Genomic DNA, 13,571 nt, shown 5'->3' on the forward strand with positions numbered 1-13,571 from the left:
TTGGCACTGTATTAGGTACCAAGAATGCCGACCACACAGCCAAATCTAACCGGAACACTACTTGTAAAGGTAGAGACGGATCAATAGCATGTGATAGCATATCTGGTCACTCAAGTAAACTTAGGCCTTTGGTGAAGGCTTCCTGGAAGAGGCAACAACTGGAATGAGCCTGAAAAGAGGAGGAGACTGTTTGGTGGAGAAAGGGGGTACCTTGGGTACCCAGAGAAAAGCCAATGGGAGAGGTAGAGACAACAGCAGTCCAATCCAGGGTGTTGGACAGAGCAAGAAAGGGCAAGAGAGATGTCTGCAGGAGCTGGCTGAGCCATTGTTGAGAGGCTGAGCACCGCAAATGAGGTGCCCAGCAGTTATGGGTTCTACCTGCAGGCCACCGGGAGCCTTTTTAAGAGTGGTTTTAAGCAGAGATACAGAGGGAGTTTTCAGGCTGGGAATAAGAGGCTGGGAACCCAGAACCCAGGAAAGAGAGCATTGCAATATCAAAATAGGAGAAGATATGGCCTGACCTTTGCCATTGAGGGAAGTGTGGGATGAAGCAGGCAGGATAAAGGGATCCCTTTATTCGGAATCAAGTAGACAGAACCATGTACGCAGAGCATGCAGGAGGGAGGCATCTCAACCAGGGTCTGTGTCTCTGACTTGATGGTAGAACTGTCTCCAGGATACGGAACACAGGGGCAGGGTGTGGTCAAGTTGGAGGAAGGTCATGGGTTTGAGGATTCTGGGCTCGAGGCACCAGGGTGAAGCCCAGTGTGTGGTCTATGTTTCATACTGGCTCACTCACAGGGAGCACAGATGGCATTTTGCATGGTCTAATACCTTGGCTGGGAAGGATTTGACCAATGACTTTACCACAAGACCAGAAGATCTTGAAGTTAAGAAGTCTAGATTAGGCAAGAGTTAAAGTCAAGCCCATTCTCCTGGGCATTCAGGAACCCCTCTGTGCCACCCTTGGCTGAGGGCACTCTGATGTCTGGCACTCCCCACAATGTCTTGGAGCACACTCTAGCTTGAAAGGTCCCTTCTTTCCCTAAACTGCCAGGAGGCAGAGGGTTAACGAAACCTCCTTCGCTATCTCACTAATTGACTGCAAAGCCCAGCTTCTAGACCATTCACTTAGCACTTGTAATTAATTGGGGTTTCTTGCCTGATCTGAGAGATGATTTGATACTGCCTGAAGACAGTATTTTCTCAGCTAGGTTCCTCCAGCGGGAGACATCTCTCATACCCAGCCTCTGCATGCATGCTGACCCGGGTATAAATGCAGACTCCAGTCCTTCCTCTTTGTGTGAGCTCAGGCGGGGCATCTCCAGCTCCAAGCACAGAGCTGACAAAAATTTTAGGCTCGTAGGTTGCATGAGAACTGGCATAACCATCTCTGGACCCAAAGCATCCATTCGTTTCGTCCATCTTGAGGCAGGCCCAGGGCTCATCAGCTCTTGGTTACATCAGCTCTCTGATGCACTTACTGGGAGACAAGCTTGGTGTGGCCATGTTAATACAGTAAGCTAGGGAGGAAAAGGGAGCGCTCCTCCCCCACTCATTAAACACTTGCTACTTGCCACTCACAAGAGATGATTGCTTTTAAACACAGGACCTATTTTGAAAGCAGTCTATGAGATCATCATTGCCTCCACCTTATACATGAAAAGACGAAGCTTCGAAGCTGTGTGACTTTTCCTGGGGACACATGAACAAATGTCTATTTACCCCAGATAGGGCACGAGCAACAGACTAAAAACAAAAAACAAAAACAAAAACAAAAAATCATTCTGCCCGAGTCCAACTTGGTGATTGATGAGTTTATTGGGATTATTTTACAGGAGTGTGGGCAACCCTTGGGCAGCTGCATCAGCAAAAAGCCACACCTCTGCAGGAAAGATGACACACAAAAGCTGCATTCCATCTCTGAAAAACAGTCTCCTCTCTCCCAGCAAGGGCTCTGTGGGCCATGTAGGTTTCATGGCCTTCCTGGGACTTCTTGTGGGGAAATGGCTGTACAGCAGAAATAGATGCTTTGCCTGGAACTCAGACACGAAGTGTAATAATGTCTAACCACCGAGGCCATGGGAGGGATTGAGTAAAAGAATGCCTGTAAGTCTACCACTGTAATAGCACATATCTTAAAAGTCATGGTTACTAAATGTTACCATTATTACTATATCAACACTGCTGATGGGGGAGCGGGAAGAGGAGAATGGAGAAATATAAAATGACCAGGAGAACTCATCTCCAGCCACCCGAAAAACAAATTGGAAAGCCAAATAAAAAACCAAACTGCCTCCGTATCTTCTCATTGTAACAACACAAAACAAGCCGGGAGGATAATGATAATAATACCTGTCTCCTTTAAGACTCCCTCTTGGATTTCAAAACGATAGCAATGTATACTATTTATTTATCTGCAGCCACATAACAAACCGCCCCCCAACTTAGTGGCTTCCAGCAGAAAATATTAGCTTTTCTTTTGGGCTATCTAGAGCCATCTTAGTATCCACATGGGGATCTGTCATTAAGCGGCCTGGATCACCGGGAGGGGTGGTGCATGTCTTTAATCCCAGCTTTCAGGAGGCAGAGGCAGGAGTAGCTCAGAGTTCGAGGTCAGCCCATGCTACATATTGAGTTTGAGGCCTACCAGGGATACATAGGCCTTGTCACAAGAAACCAAAACAACAGCAAAGATGGTGGCGATCTGGGCTATAACATTACCTGAAGGCTCAACTGACCAGATGTGTCCAGATGACATACCTGTGCAACAGCTAAGTCCCAGCATTGACAGTTCTGGCTGTCTACAAGCCTCCTTACCAAGGAAGCTACTTTGTAGCCCCTCTTGGATGCACTCCCCACAGTGATTACTTGTCTCCTCAGGAAAGAGCCATCCAAGAGAACCAGGTAGAAGCTGAGATGTCTTTAAGGCATTGCTTCTGAAGCCGCACACCTCACATCACTGCTTGCGTAGGACTTTGTTGGTCCCCGACACCAGCTCTGATTCAGCGTGGGAGACTGCAAGAGTATGAATCCTAGAAAGAAAGATGGCTGGGGAGCAGGGACATGTGGGGGCTACCTACTTCACAATATGTGCCTCAACCTACCTTACAGATCTTTCTTCAAGGCTGAGTCGGTCTAATGTTCAGTGTCTTAGTCAAGGTTTCTATTCCTACACAAATACCATGACCAAGAAACAAGTTGGGGAGGAAAGGGTTTATTCAGCTTATATTTCCACATTGCTGTTCATCACCAAGAGAAGTCAGGACTGGAACTCAAGCAGGTCAGGAAGCAGGAGCTGATGCAGAGGCCATGGAGGGGTTATGCTTACTGGCTTGCTTCCCCTGGCTTGCTCAGCTTGCTTTCTTATAGAACCCAGGACTATCAGCCCAGGGATGGCACCAGCCACCATGGGCCCTCCCACCCTAGATCACCAATTGAGAAAATGCCTTACAGCTGGATCTCATGGAGGCATTTCCCCGAGGGAGGCTCCTTTCTCTGTGATAACTCCAGCTTGTGTCAAGTTGACACACACAAAACCAGCCAGTACACGCAGTTAGCCACAAAGTATATTAGAATGCCTGACCCAGGGATATCAGCTGCTCAATAAATGACATCTAAGACTCTGGATGCTACAGATATTCATCAGCCATGGCGGCTCGTACTTATGATCCCAGCATTCAGGAACCTGAAGCAGGTTGTGCATTAAAGGCTAGCTTAGGCTACATAGTGAGTTCCCAGGCCAGCCTGGGCTACATAGCAAAACCTTGCCCCAAACAAATACACAAGCATAAAGACTATTAATTCTGCAAACTATAAACAAATTGAGATTATAACACACACACACCCCAAGCCTTGAGAGACAGCACAGGGTTCTTGGATCCAACACTGGCCTTCCGCGCCTGCCTGCTACCTCCTCCCGCACACTAGCTGAGCCCTGCCTTGGCTCAGACAGCCCCAGGCTCCCTGGCTGCCAGCCCTAATCAACAGTTCCAGCCAAGACCTCAAATTGATTTGCCGTCGTTTTAGCTGGGAAACAAGGGCTCTTCTTGACTCGCAGCCAAATTCCATTCTGTGATAACAGAGTAGTCACCTCCATAGTGGGTGTCCAGAGAAAAGTGATAGAGATCTGGAACAAAATGTCTCTCCCTCCCCCCACAACCACCCAAAAGCTGGGGCCAACTGCAGCCCCATCTCCAGCCCCCCTCCTGCCTCCTGCATGGTATGGGCAGCCTGCTGTGTGTGTCCTCCCAAGGAAGTGTATGCCCACTTATCCCCGGCCAGATACAGTGGCTCTCAGGCTTCATAGTACAGTGGAATGGACCTGGGGAAAATCGTCTAAAAAATGATAGTGATGTCTAGCCTCAGACTCCCAGCCCTCCGGCTCAATTTGTATGATGTGCAGCTTTGGCACTGGGGTTTTGAAGAGCCCCACAGATGGTTCTACTAGCAGCCAAGCAACAGAACTGTACTCCAGTGTGCACAGTTCTTGCTGCCCCTGGCTACAGGCCCCTCTGCATTATTCAGTCACTCCAACCTGACTACAGAGAACAAGGTCACTGGAAAACATGGAATTGATATTCTAGTCCACAGGCCTGACAAGGAACAATAAAATGTGTAGCATGTCAAATGATGTAAATGTCCGAGATGTCCCACGAGGCCATAGGACATCTGAATTGCCCACGGGCCTGCCCTGTGTACTGTCAATGAATGTCTGGCCTGTGCCCACCCCAGATCCAGACTGTAATTAACTCAGACATCGAAGGATCATTCATTCCTTCACCAATTCAGATGCGCTCCCGGCCCTGACCACCAGGCCTTGACATCAAGCACAGGGTAAGGCTGAAGTTCCGTGGCAAGCCAGAGTCCTGGATCAGGTTTGCCCCTAACTGTGCTCAGCTGGCAAATTCTCCAGGAACCCAATACTTACTTCCCCACAGTACTCCCTAGCCATTTTAAACATGCTTGTATTTCATGTGTATGAGTGGTTTGCCTGTATAAATGTCTATATACTACGTGTGTGCAGTGCCCACAAAGGCTAAAAAATAAAAGGCATGGGGTCTCTTGGAATTGGCGTTACAGACAATTGTTAGCCATGGCGTGGGTGCTGGGAACTGAGCCCAAGTCCTCTACTGGAGCAGCAGGTGCTCTTAGTTGCTGAGCCATCTCTCTAGCCCCCTCTCCAACATCTCATGGAACACAGACCCTCGTTAAGCTTTACCATGGAGCCCTGCCTCAGACTAAGCATCACTCTTGCACAGCCTTCTCTAGGGAAAACATGCTATGGTTTCTAAGGACAGTTACTACTAGAGTCTGCAAGCACAGGAGAGCAGATGGAGTACACAGATGGGGAAAGCCTCTGAGTGAAAAGGTTGTGGGAGCTGGAAGGTCCTTAAAGAGCATCCAGTCCCACCCCGCCTTCTACAGAAAGGCCTAGAGACATCAATACAGTTGCTCACTATCACGCAGCAAAGGGCAGCAGAGTACGAAACACTGGTCACAGTCCCTAGGACAGAGTGGGGACCATCACTTATCTGGTGCATAGCAACCAGCATTTCCCTTCTGGCTCTGCCTTCCCTGTGACTACCCAGGATTTGGATTAAGCACAGCCTACTGAGCCTGTGGTGGGGATGTGTGTGTGTGGGGGGGGGGGGGGGCAGGTGAGGGAGCAAGGTTAGTGAGGTTTGATCCTATATAGGATCGTGTAGATATGATAAAGTTCAACATATAAATTAAGCACAGTAACAAATTAACAATTTTAATTAATAATAAAATAAAATGATTACAATACTACCCTGTGATACAGTTACCAGCATTACTACTCCTGTGCCTTGGGGCACTGCTAAAAAGCAGGAGTGGCTGCTAAGGAGTGGCCTGAGGTGGCTAGCCTGAGATAAAGACACCTACCTGGGAGATAGCTACCATAGTGTCTCCTGCGCCAAGCCACGCCTCCGCTAAGCCACGCCTCCACCAAGCTCCCCCTCTGCCGAGCCACACCTGGAGAAATGGTTGTCCCATCAACTCCCTGAACAAGGTTTACCTTTGCCTCCAGGGAACACTTTCCAAGACCCCAGTGGGAATCGGAAACCTTAGGTAGCAACTTTGTTTACTTGTTGAGTAAACCGAGGCCGACTTGAACACAAGCCTGTGATACTGCCACAGTCAGTCAAATGAAGCGTGTACCCCGTGCCTCATAGGCGGGTGATAAGCACAGCCAGGACGCATAGAACAAGAACCGGCTCACACTTGAACAGACTCACCATGCTACTCGAGTGAGTGTGCGACTTAGAACCTTCAGGCTGTTCCTTTCTGTTCAGGGTTTCGGACTTTAGTTCCTATGAGAAGCTGAACCGCAGAGTGTGAAAGGGCAGACAAATGGGCATTCTCTTCCTCGAGCCACTTTGGTTTTTTATCTTTTCACCCCTTTCAAGCTTATTAGCATGATGGGAAAGCCCTTCTGGCTCCTCCTACACCAGACACTCCCATCTTCGTTAAACTTGCTTTCTGAGCCTGGAGGGGTAGCTCAGCAGTTAAGAGCGCTGTGACTCTTACAAAGGCCTGGAGTTCGGATCCCAGCACCCACTTAGTGGGTCACAACTGTCTATTACATCTATAACTCCAGTTCCAGGGGTGCCACGGTCCCAGGCACACATGTGGTACGCACACATATATGCAGGCAAAACACTTATACACATAAAATAAAATAAATAAATCTTTAAGGAAAAGATTGTGGTTTTGTTTTGTTTTGTTTTTCGAGACAGGGTTTCTCTCTGTAGCCTTGGCTCTCCTGGAACTCACTCTGTAGACCAGGCTGGCATCGAACTCAGAGATCCGCCTGCCTCTGCCTCCCAAGTGCTGGGATTAAAGGCATGCGCCATCACGCTCGACAGATTTATTTATTTTATTTTATGTACGTGAGTATACTGTCACTCTCTTCAGACACACCAGAAGAGGGCATCAGATCCCATTACAGATGGTTGTGAGCCACCACGTGGTTGCTGGGAATTGAACTCAGGGCCTCTGGAAGAGTAGCCAGTGCTCTATAACCACTGAGCCATCTCTCCAGCCCCTAAATAAATAAATAAAAAAAAAAAAAAAAAAAAAAAAGGCTTCTTTCTCATCTCCACCGTCCTTTGACCCTGACTACCCTAGTTTGGGGAATTTTGGAGAATGTGACTTCTTAATCCTGAGGTCATGTGACTTCAGTGTTGCCACACCTGCCAAATAGGAATTAAGGCTGCAGAAGAAATGTAAATCACTGAGAGTCTGACCTTAACATAGGGATCATCCAACTGGGTTCAGTGCAAACACCAGTCCTGTTGAAGTCGAATAGAGGGGAAGAGGAGAGATGCTCTGGGTATTCAGCCCAGCATCTCTGAAGTTAAAAGGCCAAGGAAGGTGGGAAGTGAGTTGGAGCTCTAGAAGATGGAGAACATCATCAGGCAGGTCCTCCTGTCAGTGTCCAGAGGGAGACAAATGGCCTTGTCCACACTTTGATTTATTTCCATGCAGTGAGAGTGAAGCCTCAGGAACTGCTAGAGAATGGATGTGTCTTGTTTCAAGCCGCTAAGTTTGTGGTCACTGGCAAGAGTAGCAATAGGAAACCAAAGAGTACATCATCACAAGGCCCTGTTGTAGGCTTCGGAGAGATTGACTGACAGGCATCCCATTCCTTCCTGTAGCCTCAGCTAAGCGTAGGCACATGCCTGATCCAAGCTGCGTGCTGGAACCTCCTGAATGAACACCACTGGCCCTCCAGGCTCTCACAGTCAGCAGGAAGACAAAGATAAATGTATAAATATGGACGTATGAGGGATGTGAGCAGAGCCCAGAGGAGGGGCACAAAGGGGACACACTTTGGGGATTTTTCATAGAGGAGTCAAAAGCTTCAGTCACTCTCTGACGAGCTGAGATGAAAACCAGAAGCAAGACTGTTGTATCTCAGTGATGCAGCCCGGATCCAGCAGGCAGAGACCCTGGCTTCAGTTCCCACCCAGGCAGAGAGCACTGTGTGGGCAAAAGCTGGGAAGCCTGTGGAACTCTGGCCACACGAAGCACTGGGGTGTGCAAAAGGTTGAGGGTGGATGCAGGAGTGGCAGTGGCAGGCCATGAGCCCCAGGTATCAGGGAAATGGGGTATGGATGTCTGCCAAAGATCCTGAGCAGCCACTGGGAATGTTAGGCAGAAGAGAGAGCAGGGGTAGGGGACAGGCAGGCAGTGTGATGGGGCTAAAGCTACAGAGGGACAGGAAGGAGGGGAAGCTGTGTGACAGAGAGCCTGGCTTCTTGAGTTCCAGCTTCCAATCTCATAATCGAATGCGAGGTTGAGAAAATCTGGCAGCACACTCAACAACCAACGATTAATTCAAAACCAAACAGACATTGAGATCGGGGTGGTCTGGGCAGTGCTCACCCGTGTTGCGCTGCGTTGCGTGTCTCCACGGCAGCCTTGGCTTTGAACGCACATAACTGTGCATGCCAAGGCTCCAGGCAACACCAGAAAACACGGCCTGAAACATCAGTTCTGATTCTAGACTACTGTGTGATCTGGTCCGCAGTGGTTTCACGGTATGTGCAAAGCTTCCTGCTCTCATAGAAGTCGGCAGAACCCTGGGAAATGAAGTTTTTAATATCTTCTGCCACCGTTTCTCGGCACGGAAGTATCAAGTTGATCTGTATTTGGATTGGGTTGTATTTGAGTGTTTTGGTTTTTTTCCTAAAAAAAAAAAAAAAAAAAAAACAAGCCCGGAGGTGGTGGCATACGCTTTTAATCCCAGCACTTGGGAGGCAGAGGCAGGCAGATTTCTGAATTTGAGGCCAGCCTGGTCTACAAAGTGAGTTCCAGGACAGTCAGGGCTATACAGAGAAACCCTCTCTTGAAAAAAATAAAAACAAAACAAAAACCATTAAATGAATTTTGACTTAGGGATTAGGACAGAATTTTCAATAATTTCTGATGTGACCCTACACATACTTCTGCCATTTTGGACTGTGTGTCTATGATTTATTGTCAGCAAGGGTTTGATTTGAATTCCTATCTTATATATCTATGATCTTGGGGACACCCAGGAGACACCCAATAGACAGCTGCTTACCAAGACCTTCAGGTTGGAAGCAGGAAGCACCTGATGACCCACAGATAGGAAGTGAGAGAGAAGAGATCTGGGAATCAGGGCACTTCATGGGGCAATAACATGGTCCTGTGATAGGGAACGAGAAGATGCCCCAAGACTGCACCCTAATTTGGAGGATTTCCAGAGATAACCGAGACAGGGATACAATGACTACCACAGCCTTCAGCCCAGCTACCATGAAACCAAGAACCCCCTCCCCCACCCACCCAGGATGTGATGTAGCTGGGAAACACCATAGGAATCAACTTCAAGGCTAATTCAGCTACTCTTCTGCACCCAAAGGTGACCATGAGGACTTCTGCTCACACAGAGTGGCTCCCACTCGTGACAGCATGAGGGACACCCTGCTTCAGTCCTGCCCCTATGACATGACAAGGTGCAGCCAACTTCCTCCTCTTACACAGTACTTTCCTCAACCACCAAGCTCACTATATTAGGGAGCATTTAACAACAGGCTGGCAAATCCCCTGGGGACAGGATGATGGGGCTGCCTCCTTGCTCCTACCCCCACCCCCTCAGCCTTGGCTCTTGGCCTCATGCCCTCTCTGCTTACTTCCAGATCTCCTGAACTCTTCACCACTCTCACTGAGCCAACTGGACTTTCAGAAGCCCAGACCTGGGCCCCAAATGAGAAAGAAAGGAGCAAGCTCTGGGAGGGTCTATAAGACTGACAAGGGAACCTGGGATGGCATCTCTGTCTGGCCTCAACTGAGTGTCCTCAGAACATTTGTCATGTGGCTATGGACGCAAGCAGCACACACAAACACACACATTCACGCACACACATACACATGCCACTTCAGGAGTATTTGTCAAATAGCTGTAGAGACAAGCAGCACTCACAAACACCCATGCACACACATGTACACACACACATGCCACTTCCAGAGGGCACGTGGGGTTTTCACTGGGTCTGTGATATGACGTATCAATGTCCAAAGGGCCCTAGCTTGGAAAAACTCCTACTTGGACCTCAAACAAATTTAAAAGATTCTTGCCTTCACTACCTTCCAGTGTGGTGTTGTTGGAAGGTATCCCCAGATTTCTGTAAAATAGGGACCATAGTCTTTTATGATGGTTAATTCTCTGTATCAGTCTTTCTCTGTCTCTCTCTGTCTTTCTGTCTGTCTTTGTCTCTCTATGTCTCTCTTTGTCTCTGTCTTCCTATGTCTCTCTGTCTCTGTCTTTCTCTTTGTCTCTCTCCCTCTCCCTCTCTCTCTCTGTCTCTGTCTGTCTCTCTATGTCTCTATCTATTTCTCTGTCTCTGTCTCTCTCTGTCTCTTTCTGTCTCTTCTCTGTCTGTCTCTGTCTGTCTCTGTCTCTCTCTGTTAGGTCTCACTATATAGATACAGCTGGCCTCAATCTCACAGACATGCACCTGCCTCTGCCTCTCAAGTGCTAGCACTAAAGGCACACACCACCACACCCAGCATGATGGTCAATGTTGATAACTCGACGAGACTCAATGGCCTAGTGTGATGATTGAGCACTGAGCTCTGAGTGTCTGTGCTGACTTTTCAAGAGGTTCAACTGAGAAAAGGAGACCCACCCAGAGTGTGAGCTGCATCATTCTGTAAACTGAAATCCCAGACTGAATAAAAAGGAGCAAACAACAGGAACAGTGCCAGTCCTTTCGCTTTCACGACTAAAGACACAACAGGGCTAAGTGCCCTATACCCCTGTCACCATGCACTCCCCTCCCACGAGGATGGACTGCACCCTCAAACTGGGAGCCACAGATGTACCCTTCCTTCCCCCCTCCCCCTTCAGTAGTTTGAGCCAGATATTCTGTCACAGCATGGAGGAAACCAAGGACCACGCCCCTTGAGCAGAAAGGATAAAAGGAGATCATCTCTGTGAGACGCCCAACATGGTGCTTCGTGCACAGAACGTTCAAAATAAATTATACACCAGAAGGTTTGAAGTTGTACTCCCTGGCAAGGTGAGGTGTCCAATCAGGATGTAGCAGTTGCCCTGGAAACACAGGATTCTCTGCACAGTGGGGCAGTGGATGCCATGGGGACTGGGCTCACCTCCCTGCCTTCCCTTAGACTGGTTTTGTCCCCTCAGGGGTTGGAGCTAATTCATAAAATCCTCTTCCTGCTTAGTTACTGTGGATCCCCTGAGAACCTCCTAGGATGGATCTGTGGCTTGGGCCCATGAATCAGGGGACCCTGACTCCTCTGTTCACTTCCGCGCTCCAAATTGCAATCAGAATAGTCTGGGGAGAAGATGGGAATACGCTTCCCCATACCCAAGGTGCTGGGCATGGCCAGGCCTGCACACAGCTCCACTCTCCCACTGTCAGGGCGATTACACACCACCATGAACTGGCTTTTCAGGCCAGACGTCCATTTATGCTTCCACAATGATTTTTCCTAACCATTGGGTTCAGGTGATCTGTAGCTCCCTTATCCCGGGAGCACAGTGTTGGTCACAGACTGGGACTATGGGGTTCTCTAGGCTTTCATGGGGAAGAGCCACTGAGTTTACTGGCCAGTTACTTTCCCTTCTAGATCCAGGACTCCAGTATCATGGGATGAGGGGCTACCTCTCCTGCTTACCTAACCCATGTAGTTTTGACCCGCTCTGGCTCTGGGATGATTGTGTGATCCAGGTCCAATCCAAAGAGAACCGTATTTCTTTAGCCATAGTGACTGGTTCAGGCGTGATTACGTGATCTGGGTGTGGCCAAGGAAAACTCTCCCCTAGGACTTTAGCTGAAACTTCGTTCTTTCTGATAGCTGAGGCAGCCAAATGCGTGTCTGGAGATGCTGGTGGTCATGTGAGAACCTTTGTGGAAGGAAACTCACGTACAGAAAGCAGAGCTGAGCAGTTGTATATGTGCCTGTCTGGGCCTTGGGCATTTAAAACTCTGCCTTCGTTCAGAGGACGCTGCTCTCATGTTCCATAACTACCAAGCTCGGAAACACCAGGTCACCACAGGAGTGCATCCTGAGAGTGACGGCACTCACTTGGAGTACTGACCTCTGGACTCTGAGTCAGGCCAAGTTCGGGACTCCAAGTGGAGCACGGCAGAGCACAGCTACAGTCCTGCATGCTTGACTTTGGGCAGGTCCCATCTGAATGAGATCCACCACCCCTCTTCCTTTAAATTAAGATGAAGGGCCGGGAGACGGCTCAGCAGGCTAAGGTACTCGCCAAGCCTGACATCCTGAGTTCAATCCCCAGGGCTCATAGCCTAGAAGGGGAGAGTCAACGTGTGCATGAGAACATGCATACATGCATAATCAATAATGTAATAATATAGGGTTATACCTACAGGCAAGAGAGGAGACCCTGCACCTTCCTTGTTGGGCTGTGCTATTTTCTCTTCTCCATCCTGTGAGCTTTAAAGAAAAAAAAAATCAACTTGGTACTCCCTCCCTGCAATCTTCCCTGTATCACTGCCCCCGAGGTGATGGCATAGATCCTTCTCCACTTACAAAGGAGTTATGTCCTAAAACTGTGCATCATATGTTGAAAATCTCTAAGGTTGGGGGGGAGGGGCAGCAGCATAGTTCAACAAGTAAAGGCACTTGCCACCAAACCCGGTGGCCTGAGTTTGATCCAGACTCCCACAGGTTGTCCTAAACAAACAAATGTTCTCTCTCTCTCTCTCTCTCTCTCTCTCTCTCTCTCTCTCTCTCTCAAGGAAATAGCAAAGACCAAGAGTGTATTGATGAACTCTGCTTCTTGTGTAGGCAAAAATGCAAAAATTAATCAATTAATTAATTAATTAATTAATTAATAACTGTATTAATGCACTTAGCCTACCTGGTATCAGAGGTCAGCATCACTTCTGCTGCAGAGAACAAGCCTTTGCGGTGGCCATCCAGGAACGGGCTGGACCCGCAGCTCACGGCTGCTGCCCAGCATCGTAAGGGAGCTCTGTGCTGTACAGCATCCACCTGGAAAGATCACTCTGAGTGTGGTCCCTACTCAGGAGGTGATGCCCTTATACTGCCGTAAAGATTAAAAAGCAGAATGTTCCACACACGTGAACATGTACTCTTGTGCCAGGCCTTTGTGGTGCAGTATTTAATCTGCACAGTAACTCTGAAAGGGAGAGGCCAGATTACTGCCCTCCTGTAAGCCAAGCATAAGCAGCTTAACTCCTTGATGAACCTATCCAGCATCACCCTCCATCCTTACAACTGTTCATCAAGCTCCATTTTTCCCTCTCCCCTGTGTCGATTACTCTCCTTGATACTGCGACCGAATATCTGACATCAAGCAACCGACAGAAGGGAGGGATCATTCCGGCTGACAGTTTGAGGCTCTGGTCCATCAAGGTAGGGGGTCACGTGACAAAATACGAGGCAGCTGGACGCACCACACTCGCTGTCGAGAAGCAGCCAGAGATGAATCCTGGTACTGTTCTGGCTTCTCCCTTTCAAACGACTATCTAAGCCGGGCGTGGTGGCGCATGCCTTTA

At 48.7% G+C, this 13,571-nt stretch overlaps 1 long non-coding RNA gene across 2 annotated transcripts in view; it reads right to left on the minus strand.

Annotated features, from left to right (window-relative positions):
• Positions 1-13,250, minus strand: part of LOC115488208 — a 112,561-nt gene extending 99,311 nt beyond the window's left edge. For both annotated transcript variants that reach the window (XR_003950718.1, XR_003950717.1), the window contains exon 1: positions 12,911-13,250. This is a non-coding gene — a long non-coding RNA (uncharacterized LOC115488208). The remainder of the gene's footprint in view (positions 1-12,910) is intronic.
• Between the last annotated feature and the right edge of the window lie 321 nt (positions 13,251-13,571).

Source organism: Mus musculus, chromosome 13, assembly GCF_000001635.26.
Source record: "Mus musculus strain C57BL/6J chromosome 13, GRCm38.p6 C57BL/6J".
NCBI lineage: Eukaryota > Metazoa > Chordata > Mammalia > Rodentia > Muridae > Mus > Mus musculus.